The sequence below is a fragment of the Canis lupus genome, chromosome 38, assembly GCF_048164855.1.
Source record: "Canis lupus baileyi chromosome 38, mCanLup2.hap1, whole genome shotgun sequence".
NCBI lineage: Eukaryota > Metazoa > Chordata > Mammalia > Carnivora > Canidae > Canis > Canis lupus.
In genome coordinates, this window is record NC_132875.1 from 9,386,076 (window position 1) to 9,413,411 (window position 27,336).

Below are 27,336 nucleotides of genomic sequence, written 5' to 3' on the forward strand. Positions count from 1 at the left end.
AAAACGGTACAAGAGAGAGTGTGAAATGCTTTCAGGTGGGAATTAATTAATTTTGTCTAATGTTTGGTCTTCAGCATGGGTGCAGATACTGAGACCTTCCAAGGGGGAGCAACCAGGTGGTGGGGCCTAATACGGTGGCTTCTTGGTGAAAAAAAGGCCAGAAGTTAGAGGTAAGCAGGGAGGAAGCTGTCCAGTTATATCAGCCCTTTGGGTTTTAGGGTAAGCATCTCAAAATGTACAGTGGGCTAGAACCTGTGAGTCCTGGGCCCATGCAAACCAAGGTGAGATCCACAGTGTTGAAAGCAAGGCTGCTCACCACAGGGGCCAGTGAAGGGGTAGCAGTGGGGATTCAAGTTAGAAAGGGCAAGGGCAAAGCCAAAGGTCAGATCTGGGCTGCAGCTCATTCATCTCTTTGCACCTGGAGGCTTGCTTTCTCAAGCTAAAAACCTCCAGTGGGCAGTTCTGACTTTAGTTTGATTTGGAAAGTGGAGATTCCTTTATAAGGGCTCATATTTTCATTTGCAAGTCAGACCAGTTCCATTGCCAACACTTAGTCTGATAAATGTTGCACCTGGAGCCTGTTATTTGTATGCAGTGCCCTGCCGGTGATGTATTTCTTCAAGGGCTAGCTCATTACGAGGGTTCTGGTTAATTCAGTTTGATGGTCGAGGGCAGTGGTGTGCTGGACCCCCTTGTATGGCTGATGATGCAATCTCTACCCAGTTCTTCGTTCAGTGACCTCACAGTGGTGGCTGGAAATGACTGTAGTGGGGGTATTGGTGCCACAGAAACCATCGAATTGTAAAGGTCCTGGAAGATCTGAGTGTTTAACATTTACCAGCACAACATTTGTCCTAGTGCTCTTTTTCACTGTTTATAAAAGGAAATATAAAATAAAAAATATTTCTTAGGGGTTCACAAGTGGCTAAGAAAAAAAAAAACTACCAAAAGTCTTCATTATTTGGATGGTTGCTCAGTTTCACTCCCAAAACAAGAGACATTTGATTAAAGATTTTTTAAAAAGATTTTATTTATTTACTCATGAGAGACACAGAGAGAGGCAGAGACATAGGCAGAGGAAAAAACAGGTTCCCTGCAAGGAGCCTGATGTGGGACTCGATCCCAGGACCCCAGGATCACAACCTGAGGCAAAAGCAGATGCTCAACCACTGAGCCACCAGGTGCCCTTGATTAAAGATGTGAAGAGTCAATTAAGAATTTCCTAGGTATCTTTGGGTCATATTTTTTTGGCTAGCATGATAAAATATTTGGAGAAATTTTTGAAGTTTGAGAATTCTAGACTGGAAGCTTAACCTACTGTCTTTAAGACATGTGACAGCAAATGAATTGACTTCTCCAAGCTTTGGTTTCATTACCTATAAAATTAGAATAAAAAGGATTTTTACGTGTGAGGCAGCTTTGTAGAACTCTACAACTGGAATCTACTTCATTCCCCAAATTCCTTTAGTAGGTGGTAGTATTATTATTAGATCCACGTGGTCAAGTTTTTTTTTTTAAGATTTTATTTATATATTCATGAGAGACACACACAGAGAGAGGCAGAGAGAAAGGCAGAGGGAGAAGCAGGTTCCATGCAGGGAGCCTGACACAGGACTCAATCCCAGGTCTCCAGGATCACACCCCGGACCCAAGTCAGTGCTAAACCGCTGACCCACTGGGGCTGCCCTGGTCAAGGTTTTTTTTTTTTTTTTTTTTTTTCCTGGTCAAGTTTTAAGGACCAATTTACTTCTTTCTAGGATAAGAAAGTATATGCTTAAAAAAAAAAAAAAAAAAGCTATTTTGGTCTTAAAGAATAGCCAAATATTTGGTTGATGAAGTTCTTCCCTTTGTGAATGGTTGCAGAGAAAGCTTTTTGAGTCTGAAATGAAATATTTCTTTAGCATTAACATTGGACTCGTGGCAACAGGGTATGCTCATCCCTCTGCTGATTGTGTGATGGGGGATTATAAAACATCTCGTTGTATGGGTTACGAGACAGCAGAAACAAAGAAGGGAAACTTTCCACACTCATTTTCCTCTCTCCCCACCCAGTCACCTTCTCAGGCTGACTTTCCTCTTTCAGCCTCTCTGGAGTAGAAGTGCTGACAGGAGCCTAAATGCAGGAGTGCACTTTAGTGGGAACGCCTGGTGCCAATCAAAGCTGAAGGATCCAGGCCACCGGTTCAAAGATGTCTGACTTCCTCCCTTATCTTTGGAGCCTCTCTCTGCTCTCCATTCCCCATGCCCGTCTCCAGCCCCCTGTCTCTACTTCCAGCTAGTGATCCCATTTCACCCTCTGTTCTCTGGCTTTGCAGGTTGTCGATCTGTACATTATGTTCTCCTTGTAAACACCATGGTGTTTACTTTTCATTCACTTTGTGTTCAGTATGGATGATTGGTTTTGTTGAGGCCTTATAATGGTTTCATTCAAATTTCTTTGCATTGTGAACTGGCTATAAACTTATGTCATCTTCTCTACAATCTTTCCAAGCCTTTGTTTCCTCATCTGTGAAAAGAATAAAGAGGATGTTAATACTTACCTCCCAGAACTGCATGGATTCAATGAAATGGTAGATGCCCAAGGTGCCTTCCCATGGTTCCTGGCCTTTGCAAGTGCTCAACAAATGGTAGCTTCTTCCTCTTCCTTTGCCGTTCTCCTTAATGCCCAAGGCAAAGTTTCTTGCCAACTAAGCAATCAGCAGATTCTTTTGGGGTGAATGATTATCACACCCTATGGTTAAGAACTGGTCTTCAGTATCGATGTTTGCTTCTGTGTTGAGGAATTTCTATTAGCACACTAATCTGGCCTCACACATATCTTCTTTGGGAAGAAGTGTCTTAATGAGAATACATTTGGGATCAGGAAGTTTGGGATGAGGAACATGAGAAAGTAGGTCAGTCTCATTTTGCCTTGTGGGAATGGGTAAAGGAGTGATAGGGGTAGAGAGGAGATTTCGGAGCCTGTAAACACACTCTGACCTGCTTCTGTACACTGAACATTTTATAGGGACAAGCTCCTAACTAGAAAGCCTGTGCTTTTTCACACTTACATACGCCTGCTTCTAGGAGTCAGTAACATAGAGTTCATTCTGAACCTGTAAGCCACATTCTCTAAAGAGATTGATGAAAAAGATGATTTTTCATCTCTATATACTTCTTTTTTTGTGCCTCTTAATTGGTTCAGAACTTAGGCATGGAAAACAGGAGGGTTGTTTGTTTGTTGTTTCTCTAAACTGTGTTCTGTTAGTATCCCCGGCAATCTGTTTTGTTTGTATAATAGAAAATTATATCCAAGCCACAGCATCCTGTTTTTCTTACTTTTAAAAGTTTCTTTCATATAGATTCACAAGTGTTTCAGAACCAATGGAAGCATCATGAAATGTTTTTTTTTTTAAAACAGGAATTACACTTTATTTATTTATTTATTTAGATTTTATTTATTTATTCATGAGACACACACACACACACACACACACACACACACACACACATAGGCAGAGGGAGAAGCAGGCTCCATGCAGGGAGCCTGATGCAGGACTCGATCCTGAGACTCCAGGATCACGCCCTTGGACCAAAGGCAGGCGCTTAACCACTAAGCCATCCAGGGATCCCCATGAAATGTTTTTTATAATCTGAAGCCCCCTTTATCTTCTTGACTCCATGCAAAGGAATCTATTTCTTTGGGTGTCTTTCTAGACAGTTTTGGTGCATTTATGCTAAATTGATCCATTAGAATGATGATTGCTATGCTTTTTTCATCTTAATTTTCATTTTACTTAAAAACCTTCTGCATCCTCATCCTTCTTCAAATGACAAGATTTCACTATGGAACATGGTTAGAGGCCAAAGTTGTCAGCCTCTGAGTAATTATAAAATGCTTGAGTGGACTCTTTTATCCATTTCCCTTGGTTCTGACTCTGAACCCCTGTGTAGGGTCACAGAGAAGAGCGAATGGGAAGCGGGTGATGAGCAATTAAAAGGCAGAATTGAGGGTAGACAGCCAAATAGGCTTGTGACTGGGGATTGGGAGGGCAGGCTGTCATCGTGCCAAGCTGCTTTTTCATAACCCACTGAGCCTAGGACAATTGGTCATCTTCATGTGACACTAGTGGGGAATGAGTCACTGTTGTTGGAAGAAGAGGAGTTTGTCAAGCAAAGGGATGTGTCAATTCTGAGAGACCAGACTATGTTCTGTGGGGTTTTAATGGAGAGGAAGATTGGCAATGAGCCACCGATGTATGTGCTCTATCCCAGGCTAAAGAAAAACACAGGGGACTTCGCTCTAGACTTTTAGTGGGTTTTTTTCTGAGAGCTCCTCTCAGAGCTGAGGTTGGGGAACTGAACAATTGCAATGGTTTGCATTGGTGACAAGCATTCTTTCAGAACTATGGTTCTGTCCATCACTTATGAGATCCAGCCACTTGGTTAATGACAGATGAAGGGAACACAAATTACATAACCCTTGACCTGTATAGTCCACTTCCAGATTGTCCCTTCACTGAACCCTGTCCATTGAAAACCAACAACAGTGTATGTTCTCGGGCTCCTATTAACAGTTTATTCATTTGACATTTTCTAGACTCCCAGCATTGTGCTTGATGATGCAAATATGAGAAATCAATTAGCTGTGGCTTTGGTTTGCTCCTGAGGGGACTCACAGGCTGTGGAGGACACAGACATGCACACAGATAAACCACAACTGTATACAAATCAAGAACAAATTTCTGTGGGAGCACAGAGCAAGAACAGTTGATTTCTCACATGGCATGAGGACACACGCGCTGTGGCTTTTCTAGGGGAAAGGATGATCAGCAATGCGTACCATTCCCGATATCTGCCTATGAGTTAAGAAGCATGGAATGGACCCTACTTGCCTGACCCTGAATGAACTGCATGAAGCTTCACTGTGAGGATAGTCTGTTGTGGGCACACACAGTTTTATCATCACAGTAATCACTATAAAATCGAAAGAAGCATGTTACAGGAAGGTCGATGCCAGTGAAGGAGTTACCTGAGAAAAACTACGGTGGAGCTACAGTTGCTGGAGGAATTTCATTTTCAAATATATGTGTAAGCCAATACACAGGCTTATCCGGATGACCTACTTGCAAGTAGCAAAGGCTAATGCTAATTCTGCGGTGTCTGGGAGTGGTAAGGTTCCAGCTGTGTAGGTCCAGGGGGAGAAATAGAAGACTTTTATTCTCTAGACACTTCTTATCAGATGCAGGGTTGGAAGTATCCTGATAAATCTGGCACTTGTTAAACATCCGCTGAATTATATGCTCCCATAGGAAAATCCAACCCTTGAGAACTTGGTCTTTTTATTTGTTTTGAGAACTTCAGTTACTGAATTGTACAATTCCTGGAAGCATCTTGACAGCATGAATTGATTATTAAGATGGTGTTAGTAGCACTAAAGTTCCGGTGCATTAGGTCATTAGAGTTCTTCCCTGTGGAAGGAGTAGTTGGGACATTTGTTGAAAGGATGATGACATGAAAAAAAAAAAAAAACACCATTTGCCCCAAATCTACAATTACCACAGCACCACCCCCAAGTGGCTTGCACAACAGAGGTGGCTTTTCACAGATCTTATTGTAGCAAGTGTTTCCATAAGTAGCCAGGGAGCATGGAGATGACCTTTCAAAATGCTGTTTTATTTTTGTGGTTGTAAAAATGTGGCAGGTCATTATCCACACGCAACCAGGGTGCAGCTCTATGATCTGAGTGCTGGGGAGAAGGGAAAAGAATCCTTTTAAGGAACATCTGGTAGGTGTGTATGTGCTCTCACACAGCCAGTTACCATTGCTCTCATTTTAGTGCCAAGGAGGCTGAGGCACCAGGTGATTGAGTCACAGCAGAAAGGGAATAGGACACTGGCCTAGGACTTAGAACTTGGAATATAAACCCAACTCTCAGTTCTTTGCAATGTAATCTTGGGCAAGTTATTCAACCTGTAACCTCTGTCTAGTATCTCAGCTGAGTAATTGGAAATTAACTATTACTAACACCAATAACATGTTAGTGTTACTAGTTTATGTTTCATGAAGGGTTATCAAATTCATCATCTCATTTGTTCTCCACCATTTGCCTGTCCATTGTCTGGAGAGATGGCACAGAATAGTGGAAAGTGCTTGGGTTGTGGTATGAGAGAGTCCTGGGTTCAAGTCCAGACTCTGCTTTTGATCTGTTGTTTTGAGATCCAATTTTTTCCAGTAAAAGGGGGCTAAAACACATGTCATGCAGCACATTTGTGAGCTCTGAAAAAGAAGTAGGTAAAGTACGCTTAAAAAACAGTAGTTTTTTGGGGTGCCTGGGTAGTACAGTCAGTTGAGCTTACCAACTCTTGGTTTCAGCTCAGGTTGTGATCTCAGGGTCCAGAGTGGCTCCATGCTCAGTGGGGAATCTGCTTGAAAAATTCTCTCTTCCTCTCCCTTTGCCCTTCCCGCACCCCTGCACACATGTGTTCTCTCTCTCTCTCTCAAATAAATAAATCTTAAAAAAAAAAAAGGTCGTTTCTGTCAACATCCCATTTGAGGAATGGGAAAAATGATCCTCAGATGTTATGTGAGCTCCTCAGAAGTTGCCCACATGAACCATACTAGGCAGGGAGGTAAGGAGCTAGGAGTGTGGGCTGTGGATTTAGTTGGACTTGGGATTTAGTTCTGGCTTCATTTCTTATGGGCTATGTGACATTGGGCAGGCGATTCAATCTCTCTGAGTTTTAGTTTCCACATATATAAAATTTTCTGTAAAATAGTTACAACTTTGTAAGGGGGCAGGTGAAAGGGATGATAAAATTATAAGAAGCACTTAGCTAGGTGTCTCTTCCCCTTTCTTCCTCGCTCCCTCCTTTTCTTCCTTCCTTCCATTTATAGTATGGGACATATTTGGTACACTTGGGGGAATTATGCATGACCTTTATTAGCAGGACCAGCCTGATGTAGTAAGAAGAGCATCAGAGTTGGAAGGATCATGGGAATAGCTCTCCCATTCTAGCTCAGTGATCTTGTGCAAGCCACCTCAGCGGTCTGTCTCATAGTTGCTGCTAATAATCCTTATCTCCAAGGGGCACTGTAAAGAGTGCACAAGATGATGATTCTGATAGTACTTTGATTGTCACAGAGCTATTACTAATATGGAATTTAGAGCATCAGGCAAAGAATTAGTAGATGTTTGTGTGACTGCAGTGGGCTCTTGCTCACTCACAGTTTTTAATTCAGAAAGCAAGTCCTGTCTCATGCCAAACTGAGCAAGATTCATTCTTCGTCATGTTGCTTTTATTGATTATCTCATTTACCCAGTGCTTCTTCACACCCAGGTACTCCCCCGACTTACTCTAAGGGATCTAGAAGTCTATAGGCATGTGTATTTTCCCAACCCAGTGGGTTTTAAGAGTGGACTTACTGTCATGACCTCACCAAAGTTTTTTATATTAAACCAGAAACAGCATGACAGAAAACAGTAGAAGTCACTGCACTTGAATGGGGCTGGGAGTGGCGGTGGTTCTTCGGTGATAAGAACTGGGTCTTAAATTATCTTGATATCCTAGCATAATGTATCAGGAACTTAGTAGATGTTCAATAACTACTGTGGATGAATGAATGAATGAATGAATGTGTTTTTTCATTGACTTAATGCTGTGGCCCAATTCTTCCTCTTAGAAGCCTCCAGAGTTCAGGTGTGGCCAACTTGACCTTGGGCTTCCTTTCCTTTTTCACATGGGTCAGTCTGCCTCTGTGCTTACAGAACTCTTTGTTTGAAGAGCGTCCTGCTCCCTTGGAATCCTTTGTCTCATAGATTTTCCTGCCCCCCTCACAGGATGATGATATCACTTGAGAAATTCAGTTCTTAAAAATTCCATTTCTTCCAAAATAGGAAATGAGCTCATCTTGGTTAAGCTGTGTATACCTGTTATAGAATCTCGAAGATATTCTGTCCTACCATCCCTTTTGTCTTTCGTGTTAGGAAGAAGAAAAGCAACAGCCCAAAATGATCCACAAGAAACATCTTGGAAGTTTTCAGCACTTAACTTAGTTATTATCACCTCTCATGAGACAGAGCCTTAGGCAAAATTGTGGGAAAATGGCCCCTTAAGTGGAAAAAATGAAGAAAGGGGAAAAAATGAGATCAGTGAAAATGAATATAGTACAAAGCTCCAAGTGATTCAACTTTCTAAAAAGTAAAGCGATGATAGGTACAGGGAGTGCTGGATTGTGGGTTATTTTCTGAAACCCCAAACAAAGGATTTGGAAAGCTGAAAGGCAAATCTGTCTCTTAAGCTTCCCCAGAGAGACCTTGCAGGGCGAGCTAATATCTGAAGCTATTTTGAGAAGGTCACCTATTAAACAAGAACCTTGTGTGCTGGATTCATGTGGGGCTAGCATGCAAGATCATAGACATTTATGAGTCAAAATGTTCCCGAATGTGGAGCGTCTACAGCCAGTTGGACCCTGGTTAAATTTGGGCAGAAATTGAAACATAATCCTTATCTCTACAGCCTCCATGGAGGCAACCAAAACACTAGGCAGGAGCTCACCAATGGATCTAGAATTCTGTACATTGGAGTGGAAGATCCAGTCTGTCCAAAGGAATGTTCTCAAGAACAGAGATGTGTTACTTGGATGCCCACATACTCTCATCTGGATTGGTGGTTGTGAACAAAGCATGGTGTGGTGGTAAAGGTCCAGGAGCCTGGTGTTTCTAGAATTTGGTTGGGCACATAGTCTAGGAACCCAGGGCCAGTGGTAGGTGAACTAAGGTTCTGGGGGCAGAACACTGGAACTTTGGTGGTATAGCACGTAAGAAGAACATGGCTTCAGAGTCAGATATGTCTCTCTCGGCCATCTATTGGTTACAGGGAAGAAGATAGGTATTTTGTAACCTATTGCCTTGTTTAAGGAAAGTAGGGATAATAATATCTATATCATGGGTTGTGTGAGGATTAAATTAAATGATGCATGTGAAAAGTATCATGAACTTGACCAGGGTTAAGTAGTAGATATTGATACCATTATTCTCCAACTGGAGAGTCAGGGGAGGGTCAGGAGCACATAACCTCTTTGGGAGATGACCAAGACCACTGAAACATTACAAATGGAGTTTGGGTTTCAGGGCAGACACAGAATGTTGCTGAAATAATGAACTTTAGTAACAAGATTTTACATTTTTCTTCCCATTGTTAGTTAGAGTGATTTAAGTTTGAGCTGTTTTAGGAGATTTATCTTACTGTTTTTATGGGCAAATAAATTCTAAACTACAGACAATTGTAATATAACTTATTTGTATGCTGGTGGCTTTCAGTGCTGGTTAAAAGGATTTTAATTGTGTTGGAAATCAATACTCATTACTCCTGGTGAGATGTGTTTTTGTTTTTAGTCCTTCAGGAAATTGCTAGTGCTCTGGGTAAATGGCTGGGAGGGAATCTTTGAGTAGAATAGAGAGAGCTTCTGGCCGCTTTGACCTTTCCTTCTCCAGTTCTTTATCTTTTGTTTCCTCTCCCAGGATCTTGGGCATTTCTCTGTCTAAATGAACCTATTTGGAAGGTATATACTTCCCTTTGGGGCCACTGTTTTGATGCGGCTATTTAAAAAATGTTAATTCAAGAATTTTACTAAAGAAATATTTCTACAGTAACCCATCTGTCCATGCATAAAGATTGCAACATTTCTCATTTCTATCATTTCCTCCTCATCCCTGCCAGTAATAGCTATTATTGTTATTTTTAGTTTTTGTGTGTCTGCTAGATCTCAAGTGCTGTTTTCATATCTTACAGATGAGTTTGTACTTTTTGAAAAAGTTGAAATATAACTGACATAAGAGTTTCAGGTGTATACCATAATGAGTTGGTATTTGTAAATATTGTGAAATCATCACTACAATAAGTCCAGTTAACATCCATTACCTCACATAGTGGTAATGGGAACTTTTGAGATTACTCTCTGAGTAACTTTCAGATATACAATACAGTATTAACTATAGTCCCCATGCTATACATTATATCCCCATGACATTTATTTTGTGACTGGAAGTTTGTATCTTTTGACCACCTTCATCTGTTTCACCCACTACCCAACTGCCTCTTCTGGAAACCATCAGTCTCTTCTCTGTATCTATAAGGTGTTTGTTTTCTAGATTAGACATATAAGTGAGATCATATGCTATTTGGCTTTCTCTGCTTGATATTTCATTTAGCATAGTGTCTTCAAGGTCCACCCATGTTGTCACAAATGTCAGGATTTCCTTCTTTTTTTTTATTAATAATATTTCATGGTGTGTGTGTGTGTGTGTGTGTGTGTGTGTGTGTGTATACACATTTTCTTTATTCATTCATCGATCGATGGTTATTTCCATGTCTTGGCTATTGTAAATAATGCTGCAATGAACATGGGGGTGCAGATATCATCTTGAGTTAGTTTTTTCATTTCCTTTGGATAAATGCCCAAAGGGATTGCTGGATCCTATGGTACATCTCTTTTTAACTTTTGAGGAACATCCATGATGTTTTCCATAGTGCCTGTACCAAGAGTTTGTACTTCTTTTAATACATTTGATGGCTATTTGGAATTGTTCTTCTCTGGATTATCTATAGATCCCTTGGCTATTTCCTATTAGTTTGGAATCTGATCTGAAGAAGATTTAAAAAATAATGATCTTCACTTGGGGAGACCTGGGAGTCTGTATTTCATGGTTTTTTTTTTTTTTTTGGAGGGTTGTTGTGGAGTGGTAGAGCAGAGAAGACTACTGGGGAGTGACAAAGAAGGTCAAGTTTAGTTAGAGGAAAACCAGGAGAATTTAGTGTCTTAGAATGAAGGGAAGGACATTTTTCAAGGAGGAGGGTGTGCTCAGCCATGTCAATATTCTAATTATAGACTGAGTAAGAGGATATTGGACTTGGTAATATGGAACACGTTGGTGACCTTGATAAGAAGCCACCAGTGGAGTGCAGTGTTGGGGTGAAAGTTTGATTGTAATGTAGTTAAAACAGAGTTCAAGAATAATCATTAAATGTAATGCATGATCCTTGATTGAATCTTAGGTTAAAATACTACTGTCTATTACCACATGGCTTTTACCATTACCATCAATAATAAAAAATCTGTAAAGGATATTATTGGGAGAAACGGGGAAATTGAATATGGGCTATTAAATAATAATATTGTAGCAAGGTAAATTTTCTGAGTATGATTGTATGGTAGTCCTGTAGGGAAATATTTTTAGGATGTGCATGCTAATGTGTTTAGGAATAATAAAGATGAACTCTGAAATGTTTCAGCCAAAGGAATACACATGCATGTGTAATAAACACATGCATGCATGAATTTTATATTTTTAAGATTTTATTTGTTTATTCATGAGAGGCACAGAGAGAGGAGAGAGAGGCAGAGACACAGGCAGAGGGAGAAGCAGGCTCCATGCAGGGAGCCTGATGTGGGACTCGATCCCAGGTCTCTAGGATCATGTCCTGGGCTGAAGGAGGCACTAAACCACTAAGCTACCAAGCCACCAGGGCTGCCCACATTTTATTTTTTACACATACATCTATGTATCAAGAAAATGTGTCAAAATATTAGTAATAAGTGAATTTAGGGGAGTCTATGTGGATCTTGATTCTGCTATTGTAACTTTTAAGTATGCTTAACATTTTTCTCAATAAAAGTTGAAAATAGGAACACTGAAGAAGAGGAATTGGAGACAGTGTATATGTTTTTTTGGATCTAATGCACAAGGGATTGGCTTTAGATAAGACAGCATCATTAGTAAAAGGCAGGAAAGCAGAGTATATGGGTATAAATGTCAACACATCTTGGTAGATATGATAGTATGAATCTATTGAAATTATGTTCTGATGAACCTTCTCACTGCAATGCAAAATAATCAAGCTGAAGATTGGAGGCTTAAGGAGGGAGGAGATGTAATGCGGGAAAGTGAGGGTGCTAGGGAATTCAATATGATTTCTGAGCAATTAAGGAGCCACTTGAGATTCAATAAGAAACTTCAGTGACCATTCAGGGTAGTTATATGTGTTTTCCTTAGTCATGTTCAAATATTCAGGTAAGGGCATGAAGATTGGGTTGCTAGATATAGCCAGGCTTGTCATTTTCCAAAAGTTGTAAAGCTAGAGATGGAAAGACTGTCCAAGGCATATGTAAGGACCTGATTATAATGATTGATCATGGAGTAAAGTGGGGGCAAGTAATATAGTTGTGTGATCAATGGGTTGGAGATCCTGTAGGGGGGAAATACTTGTAGGAGTTGGGTACCAAAGAGAGTGAGCCAGAAAGATTGAAATAGTAGTAAGAGAGGGAAAGGTATGATAAAGAATTCATGGAGGGGTTATAGTTATTGTCAATATTGAATTACCTTTGTATTTCTGGAATAAGCTTTCCTTAGTCATAGTATATTATTCATCTGATTGCTATAGTTCTATTTTATTTATTTATTTTTCTTTTTTTTATAGTTCTATTTTATTTAGATATTTTTCTTTTATATTTAAGAGTGAGATTATTTTTATTTGCTTGTTATATTCTGGCCTTAGAGACATACTGATTTCATAAAGTGAATTAGGAATTGTAATTTCTATGGCCAGAATATTTTTAAAAAGATTTTGTTTGTTTGTTTATTTATTTAGTTAGAGCAAGGGAGCAGGGGGAGGGGCAGAGGGAGAGAGAGAGCAAGAGAACCTCAACCAGGCTCTGTGCTCAGTGCAGACGTGGGGCTTGGTCTCATGAACCTGAAACTACTACCTGAGCCAAAATTAAGAGTCAGGTGCTCAACTGACTGAGCCACACAGGTGTCCCTATATGGCCAAAATATTTTAAATTACATAGGAATGATCTGTTCTTTAAAGATTGAGTAGAGCTTAGCCATTGACCCTCCTGTCCTGTGTCCCATTCACAGTAGATTAAAATCACCTCTCCCATTTCTTTTTGTGGTTGTTGGTCTATCCAAGTTCTCCACATCTCGTAAAAAAATTATTTTTATAGTAGTAGCAAATCATTTCTTATGGGCTTAAGATTTGTTGTCATAGATCAGTATGAAATATTCTCTTATACTTTTGATCTCTCCTGAATCTGATTTCATTCCTTTCCTCATTCCCAGTCAGATCTATTTGTGCTGTAATTAGCTATACAATGGCATTGTTTATTTCTAAAAGCATAAATTCTTGGGTATATTTATTGTATCTATCAATTTTATTTTCTACTTCACCAATACCACATTTTAGATTTATTAATTCCCTCTTCCTATGTATTTTTTTAAAAAAGATTTATTTATTTATTTGAGAGAGAGAAAGAGAGGAGGGGAAGAAGGAGAGGGAGGGAGGAGAAACTCATAAGCAGACTCCCCACTGAGTGTGGAGCCAGATGCCCGGCTTGATCTCACTGTCTCAAGATCATGACCTGAGACAAAACCAAGAGTTGGGTGCTCAACTGACTGAGCCACCCAGACTGCCCTTCCTATGTATTTTTCATTTATTTTAATGGCTTACCTTTAATTTTTTTAAAAAAAGAACTAAGTTGGTACATTCTCCATTTTTCAAATATGAAGGCATTTAAAGCTGTACATTTTAGTTTTTGCTAAGTCTCATAGGATTTGATACGAAGCGTACCTCTTTCTATTACTCCTTGGGTCTTCAGCCAGTTTTGAATTAGCTTCATCTTTTAAAAGGATTATCTAGATATTTATAAATGCATGCTTCTAAGAATTTAATATTTTGGGCATCAACTGTTTCTCATTTGTAATTTTATTATATTATCAGAAAACATGACCTGTAAGATTTCTATTACATTAAATTTATTAAACTTTCCTTCTGTGGTCAAATACGTAACTTGCTTTTGCAAATGTCTTCTTAAAAAAAAGATTTTATTCATTTATTTGAGGTGTGGGGAGGGGCAGAGGAATAGGGAGAAGCAGACTCCTCCCTGAGCTGGGAGCCCAGTGTGGGGCTTGATCCTAGGGCCCCTGGATCATGATCTAAGCTGAAGGCAGATGCTTAACCAACTGAGCCACCCTGGTGCTTCACTTTTGCAAATATCTTATAAATATATGGAATGAATATATATTCTATTCAAGGATTAAAATTCTCCTCTTTCTAAAATCAAGTGTTACTTTAACTTACCCTTGACTTAGTTATTACTGATATATTAGATAATTAGATATGTTTAATTCTGTAAGAAATATATTAAAATCACTTCTTATAATTGTATTTTAGCTGATTTTTTAATGTGTTTTATACATTTAACTGTCATGTGATGTATTTAGGTTTATCACTATTTTATCTTCACAAATTGTGTCTTTTACTAATGTTCTTCATTCTGGTTCATGTTATTGTCTTTAAATTCTACTTACCTGGTATTTTTCTTGCCACTGTTGTTTTTCTTGATATTTGCCTAGTATTTTCTCATCCTTTCCTCTTTGTTAACCATTCTTTATCTTTTTTAAACAGTGTGTTTCTTGTAAATAGAATATAGCTTTATTTTCATTGTTTAGCTTCACCTGTCAGTCTTTTATTTATTTATTTATTTATTTATTATTTAGTCAGTCTTTTTTAAATGAGGGAATTTTATCCTTCTTATTGATTATAAAAATGTCTATACTTGCTTTGTGCTCATACTTTTTCCCTTCTCTGGATGCTGAGCATCCTTAAGTTTTATTCCATGCTGCTGGCTCACGGACCTGCAGGTCTGGTTGCGGGTGTGCTGAATTACAAATGGTTGCTCTTCTGGCAGTAGAGAGGAGGGCCCCTGTGTTACCCTTTTTCCCAGATCTCCTTGCATTCCTCCAGCAACAGGGGTAGGGAGGACCCAGTCCACCCAGCAGGTTTTACCCTTGCTTCCATTAGGCAAACTCTTCAGAGAGAAATGCTAGTGTCATTTCTTTCTACTTGATTTTATGCAGAGGCTGGGGTCCTACCTATATCTGGGTGGCCATGGACCCCAGCAGCAGTTTGGCTCAAGAATATACAGAGTGGAGTCAGGGCTGGAGAGATTATTAGGTGGGTTGAGATTGCCCTTTTCCTAACATCTTCTCTAAGACTCTGCCACCTATTTTTATAATTTTGACATATATGGGGCTTAATTGACTTTATGGTACAATAGGGTTGTATTCTGAGAAAACTCTCAGTAATATCCTCTCTTCTATATGCTTTGGAGATCATACTTACAAAGAGTATATAGCTGTAGATAGCCTGATATGAATAATAAACATTAATCAGATGAGAAGCAGCAAATTGTTTTTATGTTCAAATTACTTGGCATTAGCCTTCAGAAGACACTCCAAATACTTTATGCTTTCATGTTCTTTAAATCAGTCAAAGGCTAAAATGTCCTGCTTTCTTTCTTTGTCTATGTTTTGCAGGAGTCCCTAGTGAGCTTATCTATTCAGGGACATGACAATGTTTCTTAACCACAATTGTGCATTGAGGTCACTTGTGGAATTTTTAAAGATACAAATATGAAGATTGCATTGATTCTAACTCGGTGTCCATAAAGCTCATTTTTTTTGTTTGTTTTTTTGTTTTTAGGTTCTTAGGTCACTGGTATAGTCCCAGGTGTTACCTTCTCATTGTTGCTAGGTTCTTTTTCTGTTTCTTAATCCTGACTTTCTAAACACACCACATCACTGACTTTCATTATCAGCACATTCCAAAGGCTCAAAAAATTTTTTGAAAGATGACCTCCCTAATATCTCAACATTCATTGACCCTCACTGCTACTGTATTTTGCATTATGAACTTTTTTCACTAAGATGTGGTCTCAGTTTTGGAGACTGATTGACACTACCTTATATATTCATTGTTGGAAGTGGGAGCTAGCATGGAGTTGTGTTATTGAGCAAATTATTGAGCAAATCAATGTCCCTTTAAATCACTGTCAGAGCTTCTATCTATGCTTTTAGATTCATTCTCTACTTTTGTCATCTGGCTCTCTGTCCCAGGAGGCTGACCTAAGTGGATGCCAGCAATAGGCTCCCTTGCTAGGTTGGGTTGGGCCAGTTGGGAGCCTTAGTAAGAATGTAAGATTGGTTTATTCAGTCCTCCCAGCTCCTCTCTATGATAACTCTGAGCTGGCTGTTACCTCAACTGAAGGTCTCTGCTTCTTTAAAGAACATCACTTCCCTTACATGGTATTTGCTGCGTTCCAGTATTCTTTCTTTCTCTCTAGGAGCCATAATGTCTATGTGGCCACCTTGTTATTTTCTTGTACCTGACCTATATCTTTGCAAAAAGCTCCATTGTAATTAAGCCTTCTTTACACTGTCCTATCATGAATGTGTCATCTGTTTCCTGTTGGGATCCTGACTGATCCTCCCAATTCCTCTTGTTAACAATGAGCCTGAGCTCCTGAAGTTTGGTAGATTCAGGCAAAATTATAAAATAAGTGGGATAGTAGTTAGTCTTTGTTGTAGATGCTCTATGTGTTGTCCAGATTTCCTCTTTTAGGACTTATATACTCATTCCTCCAGCTGCCAGAGGTGTTAGTGGTTGAGTTCCCTTCTGGTGATTGGTCCTCCACTGAAGAAAGCCACCTCAATCAAGATCATATTCTTTTCCTCGGGGGAAGGTGGGGGGGCATCCTGTATCCAGTGGCTAGTCAGATACAGTGTAGGGTAAAAAGATTGTGCAAGACCATGCCAACTCTAGAGCCCTCCATAGCATTGGTTGAGGCCTTTGCTATAACATCCCAACTTCTCCCCTGACCAATCTGCATCTTTCTCTCCCCAGCATGTGTTCATCCTCAAAATTGTGACCAGTCAGCTTCTTGCACACATACCTGTATCAGAATCTGATTTCAGGAGAGCCCAGTCTGCAACAGACAGTCTTCAATTTGCTTTTTGTCCCCCATGACTGTTTTCTTGATAGGTCTCTGTCTTCCCCTCTTTCCATATGTAAATAGACCTGAGAGTTTTCCTTCTGAAAGCAACTTTAAACAAAGGAAAGGGTAGTACAAAGATGGGGGAATATGTGATGGTAGTGATTCTAGGCTTGAAAACATGTGGTGAACAAGGCCAGTTGGGTCTCTTCAGGTCACTCAAATCAAGACATACAATTCTATTCTTAGATCTGTGTGTAGAAAAGAAAGAAGAATAATGATGACAAAGATAAAGGAAATTAGAGATGGTGGTGGATGGGGCTATTTGCAGGTATTTTTCAAGGATAAACTATCCCAAGATAGATTCAAGATGTTAAATTAAGTTGAAGGTACACTGTCCCATCACCTACTGATGCCTGTCTGGTCAAGATTTGTAGACTTGTTCTCTGCTGTGAATGAGACATAGGAGCAGCAAGGGTAAACTTTAATATTTTGAAATTGGAAATTTGGTCTCTTCCTGGAAAGTGAGTTCTGGAAAACAGAACTCTTCTTCCCATAGTTTATAGAAAGCTCTTTGAGGAAATCCTATTTTTTTTTTTTTTTTTGCCTTTTTAAAGTATTGAGCAGAAAAAGAAATAATTTTTATTTTTTAAAGATTTTATTTATTCATTCATGAGACACACACACACACAGAAAGAGAGAGAGAGAGGGAGAGAGAGAGAGAGAGAGGAAGAGACAGAGAGAGAGGCAGAGACATAACAGAGGGAGAAGAAGGCTCCATGCAGGGAGCTGGATGTGGGACTTGATCCTGGGACCCCAGGATTACACCTTGAGCCAAAGTCAGACACTCAACCACTGAGCCACCCAGGCATCCCTAATTTTTAGTTTTAAAAGAACTGAGGAGAGAGCCAAAAAAGGGACTTCTAATCTAATCCTGTATTTATTTGGCTGAATTTTCAAGTTTGTGAGCAAATCACCAACTTGCTACTAAATGCAGATGGGCAGCACAGGGCTCTTCCAGCCTGCTGGCTGTTCTTGGAGGGCAGACAGGTTCCTGGTCACTGCCAGCTTGAAAATCTAGGAAATTCCCTCTCAAAGATAAAGCTCCCCTAGAGAGTCTTCTGATGAGCACAGGAGAATACATTTTGGCCTAAAGGTGACTCAAGTGGTAGTGTGGACTTGATTAAGGAAAACATCCAGTTTATTTCCAGTCAGATTTAATAAAAGGCGATATGCTGTGGCTCTGAGTAATAACTTGCAAAACATAAAGTACTGTTGAAAGCTGAAGTGAGTGGCCAGGACTGCTTCCTGCAGGTGCTGGGACTGAACATTGGAATTGGATGTATCTCCTCTCTTCAATTGCCTCTTTTTATAGGTCTGATTGCTGTATCTTCTATACTCCAGACATCACAAAACTTTCTCAACGTGCTTGACAGTAATTTAGGAGGGCTGGAGATTAATTCCTTAATTATTTTTTCTACAGAAGGAATCCAGTGCACTCAAGTATAGCTGATGGGTTGACAGGGCTTTATCTGGAAACTTCCTATGGCCTCACTTAACTTGGTTTATTTTTCTAATCACTTCTTTTACTTTATTGCTTTCTATTTCAAATTTTAAAACTTTGTTCAAATGTTTTTATTAAAGACAACATTTACATTCAAAATTAAATATCTGTTTAAGGTTTCTTCCATATTAGACAATAAGCTCCAATGATTGATTTGGTTTTGTGTCCTAATATGTGTTATAAAAATATTTTTTGAATGAAGGAATTCATGTAATTCTTCCTAATTGATAAAATACACAATTGTTCACATTTTCTTTTTCTTATTTTTTACATTTTCTTCTTTTGATTTTCAAAGCTGACTCTTTTTTTTTTTTTTTTAGATAGTTTGTATAGATGTTATTGCCAAATGAATTTTACAAATGAGGACATTGAAACTTATATAGGTGGTATCCTGATAGTCCTAGAGCTACAAAGTAGTAAGGCAGTGGTTCTCAAAGTGTAGCTCCTTGGACCAGCAGCATCAGCGTCCACTGGAACTTGTTGGACAGGTGAGTTCTCAGGCTTTCCCCTGGGTGTATGGAATCAGACACTCTTTGGGTGGAGTCCAGAGGTTTGTGTTTTAATAATTATTCCAAGGATCCTGAAGCCTGCTAAAGGCTCCAAGATGGCATCTTCCTAATCCAGATTCTCTATTATATCTGCTTTATCTTTTTGGTTTTGTAATACTACTTAAATGTTTAAAAAAGTTTGCTGAGTGTATAATGCCAACCTGAATCTCTTGGGGGAGAGTCCTGCTATTGATTTATATTCTATAACAAAGAGTTATTTAAGAAGGAAATACGGGTCTTTCCCTCTTTTCTCTCTCTCTCTCTTTCTTTCCTTTTCTTTTCTTTTCTTTCTTCTTTCCTTCTTTCTCTTTCTTCTTTCTTTCTCCTCCCTCCCTCCCCTCCCCTCCCTCCCTCCCTCCCTCCCTCCCTCCCTTCCTTCCTTCCTTCCTTCATTTTGTATATTGCCTTTGTCTGATATTGGTATCAGGGTAACACTAGGTTCATAAAACAAGTTGGAGGAACTATTTCCTTTTATTTTTTGGAAGGAATTACATAGGATTGGTGTTAATTCTTCTTGAAACATCTAGTAGAATTGTTGAGTGAGACCACCTGGGCCTGGAGACTTCATTTTTGGGGAATTTTTAAATTATAAATTTGATCTTCTCTCTTTGAGGGCTATTATCTGTTTCCTAGGGGATGAGTTATGGTGGCTTGTGTTTTTTGAGGAATTAGCCAATTCTGTCAAATTGTTCATTGTTGATATTCAAGTTAGGGAAATTCCTACTCCCATCTTCCTGGAAATCTAAGTTTTTTGATACAGTTGTTTCTCCAAAAGAATGGAGCAGTTTTTTTCCAGCTATAATGTAGTTTTTAAAAAACATAGACCTGGATGGAAATGTATTCTGGATAATTTTCCCAGGGCCTTGAGTGTGATGTTTGTGCAATATACCTGTACTTTAAAAAGCTGCCTTATTGTTTTTTTTTTTTTTTCCATTCTGCCTTGGCTTTCAGACTCCCTTTCTACCTATCTAAGGTAGCGATGTCATTTTAGTCATTCAGCCAGGAGTGCCTATTGCCAACAAGCCTCCCATCTCAAAGAATTCTGGCTGGGAAATGGTCAGGAAAATATTTAGCGTTAGTCATGGAAAGTAGATAAAAATTTCAATCAGTTATTGTATACTCAAAAAGGGACTACCTGGGGCTTTAGCTGGGCTTTGACTAGTTGGGAAAATTTGAGGAAGGGTAGAGGAAAAGAGAGATGTCTAGGTTTGAAAGAATTGCTTCAAGGACTGTTTGAATGACCCTTACATGACACCCCAGTCTGGAGTGAAGGGAACATTCTGGAGTGCCCTGTGAAGGACTCCTTGAACTAAATAGAAGGTCAAGAGAGCTTAGAGGCTCATCTAATTTAGTGCTGTAGCTTCCACAGGGACCACTTCAATGTGGAATCCTGAAGCGCTGGAATGCTAATCTGTTCAGTTGATAGGAGCAAGAAGCATCACTGGACTGGTAGCTAAAGCCACAATGGTATTGTTAGCTCTCATGCCTCACGCTGCTCTGTAAATGGCTCTTTGCCTTCTACAATAATGCTCAACAGTGAGCAAGAGTTATTTAGTGCCCAGAAGTCTTTGTGAACAAGTCTGAAAAAGCTGGTTTATATAGCTTTCTGTTTTGATCTCTAAATTTCCCACGTGTAGAGGTGAATCCTGTTTACCCATAATAGTAGCGCAACCCCTTAGGGCATGTATTTTAGTATGCTAACTTTATCTGTGGCTTCCCCTTCTGTGCTACCATGATTATCCCATCACCTTGGTTGTGTTGTCATTATTTTAGTCCATTTGCATTATATGAATTTCTATAAGCCATTTAAATGTTTCTTGACTGTGATGGGATCTCAATAAATAAAAATCTCCTATCCCACACGAAATGTGCCACATAGCACATTTCTGATCCTCCTCTTCCTACCTTATCTTATACTTCCCTTTTTTCAGGAAACCAAGTTAGACTGATAGAGAATGAAAATAAAAATACCCCTTCACTTTTCCTGACTCTTCAATCTTACTTCCCAGGACTGACCATTGAGAGTATCTTATGTATGCTGGGCAATTAATTTTAAAAGAAGTTTTAACATTGCTTGATTAAAGAGATATTTTTCTAAAATCTTATGAAGCATGAATAAGAAATGTGGAACTCATTATCCCCTGAGATCATATAGGCCAAAAATATGAGCACATTCAAGTCAGTTTTAGTTAAATTCATAGATAAAAGAATCCATCTAAGAAGTTTAAAAAGAACACAGGAATGTTCAGGGCTCATCACATTTGAAGCTAATAAATGGGGGTCAGCTCCCATGGTTTCCCATAACCATCCTTGCATCTAATGTCTAATGATGTGCTGGTAAATGTTTAATCACTGGCAAAAAAAAAAAAATATATGCATTAGGTACACATATCCGTATATGTATTTTGTAATATTACAGATATATAGATGCATAGCACACAATTTACAAATAATAGTAGCATGTATAGCACTTCTTATTGTAAATTCCATATAGCCAATTCTCAGAATGCTTCTGTTGATTCTTGCTGAACTCATGTCTGTAGCCAGTCTATGATTGTAGGTCAACCATGACCTGACAAGTAGAGTTTCATCTCAATCTGCTAATTCTTTTCCCAGTAAAATTTATTGTCCTCACACATGTTATATGACCTATGATTCAGCTGTTTCTTATTCTCGTCCAAATCACATTCATTAAACAGAAATTTTTTCAGCTTCAGTACTGTGTATGTCAGAACTTTACTCATTTGTTGATGACATGAGTGACTCTTTGCTGAATCAGATACTTTTCAAATACTGGAAGAATATTTCCTCAGTATTTTGTATAGTTTAGAATACATGGCTAACTTGTTTTTAAAGTTAATCTGCATTATAAACATTTTCTCCATCTTTCTTAAGACTAAAAAATAACACAATAAATCAAACCCAGATGTTTAGTTTTTGCTGATTTCCATGGTGTAAATACTCCCACTATGGCTGATTTCTAGTTACCAACATGCAATTGGGAGAGAAACTGGGAAGAGGTGGTGTTCAATAACACAATATTTTACAGTATTATCATACAGATGTGGTAGATGTGTATAACTGTGTAGGTTATTATAAAATATACTAAAATAAATGGGAGTTTTGAGTATTTATTATCTCTGTTTTTTAGTATAACTCATATAAGTTTTTGTATAGTTGAATAAAGATCTTTTTATTTATTCATTTGAGAGAGAGAGACAGAGACAGAGACAGAGACAGAGTGAGAAGGGGGAGCACACTTCCTGCTATACAGTTGATTTTTTAATAACACCTATTTTAACACTGGCTCACAAAATCCCTGACACTTTAATAAGTGACTCTGTAAACCTGTGGACCGGATGCATCACATCACTGCTTATGTCACCTGTCAGAGACAGAGTTGAAGGATTTGATTAAATATGCCACCCCAACCTATGCCACTTGGCCATGTTTGGGAAAAAGAAGGCATGGAAAGAGCTCTCTGTTCTTCTTCCATCTTCCATATATATATATATATATATATATATATATATATATATATATATACACATTTTGGAAGTTGTTCCCATTCTCCTATATCAGGAAGAGAGAATAAACTTTATCACTGGAGGCAGAGATAGTATTGAGGTAAATCTTCTTAAGCAAAGCTTACTAAATAACTCTAATCTACAGTGAATTTCCTCTGTATATTTCCCAGTTACCTTCCCACAATTTATTGCCCCTGGAAACTCAAACCCCCTCTCCTTTGTGTAGTTGTATGTCATAATTTATCACCCTTTGTTAAAGTGGTATATAAAAACTCCAAGTCTAATTGTTTTCTTTTATCTCTAGCTATATTTTTTTTTCTGTGAAGCCACTGTGCATGTAAAATTAAAAATGTTAACACAATTTGTATGTTTTTGATCTTATTAATCTGTCTTTTTCAGCTTAATTTACAAGCCCTGGTTATAGAATCTAAGAGGCTAGAGAAAAAACTTTTAGTCCCCTACAGTTCAGGGGGCTAATTCTGGTCTATAATGAGATTTCCATTTTCTAAAGGCAAACTATGAGGGATAAAGAAGACTATATTTTCCAGTGTTGGGGTTTATTCACTCTCATGGAGGGAGGTTTGCTATAGGTGTATGTAATTTCTTACCCTCCAATCCCACCCCCCCACTTATACTTTACATTTTGTATTCTTTGTGAATATTTTTTTTCTGAAATAATGAGCTATACAAAGACACATATCATGGCCTCTTCAGTGGCAAAACACAATGACAGTATCAGAGAAGAGAACTCTTCCTGAGTCCAAAAGCCTTACCCTTGCAATCCCTGATTGGAGTTAGAATGGCCTTTTGGAGCATGTATAATTGAACCTCTCAGAAGCATGGCAACATTTTCTCCTGTTTCCTTTAGGCAATGGGGTGTTCCTTCTGACACCCTGCAATGCTAAGCTGTGACTGCCCACTCCACAAGAGGCCTCTAATTGAGTTTTCTGAGGCTCTCTTCTCATGGATGCTTGTCAGTAGGTACAGACTGCTGAGTGGGACCACTGTCTTCTGCTATATCAATGGCTTGAAGTTATTTTCAGAGAGGAAGAGATCACTATTATTGGCCCTTACCTTTTGCTGCCTTCCTAAAGGGCTAGACTCCTCCATGTATACGTAGTTGCAAGACAACCCTCTTCTTCCGATGCTAGTGATGACATCGGTGAAGTACATGATGGAGGTCAATGTGAAGTGTGCTTTACACGTGCAAGATGTTTTCTTTCTATCAGCAAAATTTGTTGGGCTGACCCCACTGTTATTGGCAAAAAGGTCAACAAGAGTGTATTTGAAGTAATAAAAAAAATAGCAGGAGTGATATAAAGAGGATTTGTAAAAATGTTTTCTGACAAAAGAGAACACGCACTATCAACATTTTTCCTTTACGTGGCTTTGAATTTATGACAATTCAGTGAAGGTGTTTTACTGTTTTTAAAACATCAATGACAAGAAAACAGCCTCAAGAGATTTCTTTGATTCTTTTTGATCTTAAAAAGAACACAATTTAGAAATGGAAAAACAGACTCAATTAAGAGAATGTATTCTATTTTCTCTTTCACTCAAATGGAAAGATGCCAGCTGTGTCTAGAAAAGGCAGTTTGATGAATTTTCTCTTGCCTGCCTTCCTGGATATTGTCCCATTGTCTTAGAATTTACCACCTTTTGTCTGAAACTCTGAGGTCTTGTTTCAGACCTGTCATTTCAAGACATGAACAGTAATACTGAAAAGGGGCAAACAATTGCTTTTTGTTTTGAGTGCTGAGTCAGGATTTTAAATTGGGAAAGTGGGCAGGTAAGGTCAAGAGAAAGCTTGAGAGCTACGTCTCAGGTCAAGCCACATAGGTAATTCAGAACCAGGAAGGATGAAGAAGTTGGCAAAGAATTTGCAAAAACCAAAGAAACAAACCACAAGAAGAAGAGTCGAAGGAGATTTATTAGCAAGAAAGGGTCTTTCCTAGGAGACACAAAGCCTGTCTTTGATAAAAAAAAAAAAACAAAAACAAAAACAAAAGGTGATTTTAGATGTTCCAATGATGTGTGTATTCACATTGTGACTCATCCTAGGACTGCAGTGGGGAAGGAGTGTCTCTGTCTCCCTAAGTTCTAGTGATCTTGGCAAACAGAACTCAGTTACACCAGAATAGACAATGATTAGACAAGGATTCAATATTATGACATTTCCTCACTCATGGCTGTTAGTGTTGGAGTTTGCAAAGTATCTTGTAGATTATATAACTAAACACAAGAATGCCATCTGTTTTTTAATAAATAAAAGTCATTAGTTTTTTTTTTTCCCTTCAAAACAAATCAGTGCAAAAGACTCTCAGGACCTAGTGAATATGTGAGCTTGTTGGGAGGCTGCTCAAGATTCAGTCGCTCAGCTAATTTGTTTCTCAGCTGAACATTTTCTTCCCTTGTGGTCCAGTTAAAAATGACTTTTAGTCTCATGTATCTTGAAATTTGTATCCATAACAGCACTGTTGGATAAATACAGGATCATAACACTGATGCTGAAATATGGGTACAATTCTATAAATTAATCTCTGGAGGCTCTTCATGATATTTGTTTCATTTATCTCATATAAATTATTACACAATTTATTGAGATGTTTTAGTACTTTAAAAACTGTTTAAAGAGAAATTATAATTGAGAATAAAGACTATATACCAGCAATATTTGTGGAGAGGGTCTACAAATAAAAGTCTAAAACCTTCCTTCTAGGGACACCTGGGTGGCTCAGCAGATGAGTGTCTGCCTTTGGCTCAGGGCATGGTCCTGGAGTCCTAGGATTGAGTCCCAAATTGGGCTCCCTGCATGGAGGCTGCTTCTCTGTCTGCCTGTGTCTGCCTCTCTGTGTGTGTGTCTCTCATGAATAACTGAATAAAATCTTTTAAAAAAAAAATAAAACCTGGGCAGCCCAGGTGGCTCAGTGGTTTTGCGCCACCTTCAGCCCAGGGTGTGATCCTGGAGACCTGGGATCGAGTCGTATGTCAGGCTCCCTGCATGGAGCCTGCTTCTCCCTTTGCCTGTGTCTTTGCCCCTCTCTCTCTCTCTCATGAATAAATAAAATCTTAAAAAAAATAAAACCTTCCTTCTGAATTTGGAAACAAAATGGTGAAAAAGTGAAATTTGTTGCCAATATTTGGTTAAATTTTAGTGCACATTTTAATATACATAATTTTTGTATTTATATACATATTTACAGGTATAAAATTATGTATATCCTATGGTTTCTAAATATGACATGCCATTTTAAAACTTTTTTTTGTAAATTGTTTTGTATTATGAAATTTAACAGAACTTAAGTCAAAAGGAGTCATGTATCATGATTATTTATTGATAATGGAACTTTATAAGTCAGTCAGTACTATTCCAATCTAAAACAAATCTTTATTTACAAATGTATCATGTACTATTCAATACTTACATAAAAATGTTCTAAAGGTTCTGGGGGAGATTTATGCCCATGGATGGAATTTGCAGGTCCCATCATGCTGGAAATGCTGAGATGCAATTTTGAAGCTGGACAAGCCCTTGAAGAACACATGGACAATACATTCAGTTGTGCAGGTGAATAAGAAAGCTCAACATTTCGTGTATTTCTATGTGACACTGTCCAAATGTACTCTGATATGTCCAAATGTTGTCACCTCCTGTGAAAGTCTTATATGATAGGACTCATAGTAACACAGTTCACATGCAAAAATATTTTTCCTGTATGGTTTTTCCTCTTATAAACAGGATGGCTTGAAATTCGTTACATCTAGAAGAAACTCTGAGCAAGGTGGCATCAACAAAATTAAATCATCTGCTTGGAAGCCAGGGACCAGCTTATTAGATAATGGACACTAACGTGTGCACAATGGATTGAGAGTCAATTTATATTGTCAAGTGGCCAAGGAATATGTTATTTGGGGAGAATTTTTAAGAATATATTTTTAAAAATATCTGGTAAGTATAAAAATCAAGTAAAGAAGGTTTAGTTTGAATTTTTACTTTGTAGTTTGCTTATTGAATGACCTTTTGGGATAAGTATTTTTCTCATCCACCCTAGTCTAGTCTATGGACTAGAACCCAAACAGCCCCCGCCTTTCTACTCATGGACACCCATGGAGTCATAGTAAACTTAATATACTTCCCCCCATCGCCCAGCAAATGTGGAGGCATTAGGAGTCCCTGAAGCATTTTCTATGTGCTTGCATGTGTTTTTTTTCTTATCCTACCCTCTGCCATTGTCCTTCCTGCTCCCTACACTGACCACCAGAAGGAAATATCTGGGTAGCCACTGTTGCAGGCATTCTGGGAGACAGTGCAGCATCCAGACTTGGTGCTACCCTGGCGGGAGCTCTTAGGTACCAAATATGGCTCTTCTGGATCCTCCTTGGTGCCTAGAACAATGCTGTGTTCCCTTGCAGAAATATCCCCATTCTCCAACTGCATGAATCTGATCTCTTGGGTCCTAAAAGGAACCTTGACTTATATTGAGGTAGAAGTTCCTCAAGGAGATGATTTTAGGTTCTACCTGCAGCTTCCTGGAGGTAAAGGTAGGTGCAGCCCCCTAAGCCTGGGAGGGGACTCATACACCATGCTTGTCCTCTTCCGTAGCCATCTCTTCTTTCTTCAAGATACCATGAGTAAAACTTCTTGCCTTTGGACCTCCTTTCCTTAATTTACATCATCTCAGGAAATAGGTTTTAGAGTCCCAGTGGCTCATCTGGGGTTGGCAGGTAACTCTTTTGTGATAGTTACTAATAGCCCATACCATTGTCACTTGTATATTTGCTCTTCACAAATGATCTATGAGAGGGGCAGTTTCAATTCTGAGAGGCTGACTGAGTGACCTGATGTCATGTAGTCACCAAGAGGCACAGATGAGCTTAATCGGAGTCT

The 27,336-nt window shown here is 38.8% G+C and overlaps 1 long non-coding RNA gene across 1 annotated transcript; it reads left to right on the plus strand.

Annotated features, from left to right (window-relative positions):
• The first annotated feature begins 18,736 nt into the window (after nt 1–18,736).
• On the plus strand, nt 18,737–26,990 carry LOC140626731 (uncharacterized). The gene is made up of 4 exons (XR_012025781.1): nt 18,737–18,861; nt 25,930–26,016; nt 26,188–26,397; nt 26,862–26,990. It is a non-coding gene; the product is annotated as an uncharacterized lncRNA (long non-coding RNA).
• Nucleotides 26,991–27,336: the final 346 nt, after the last annotated feature.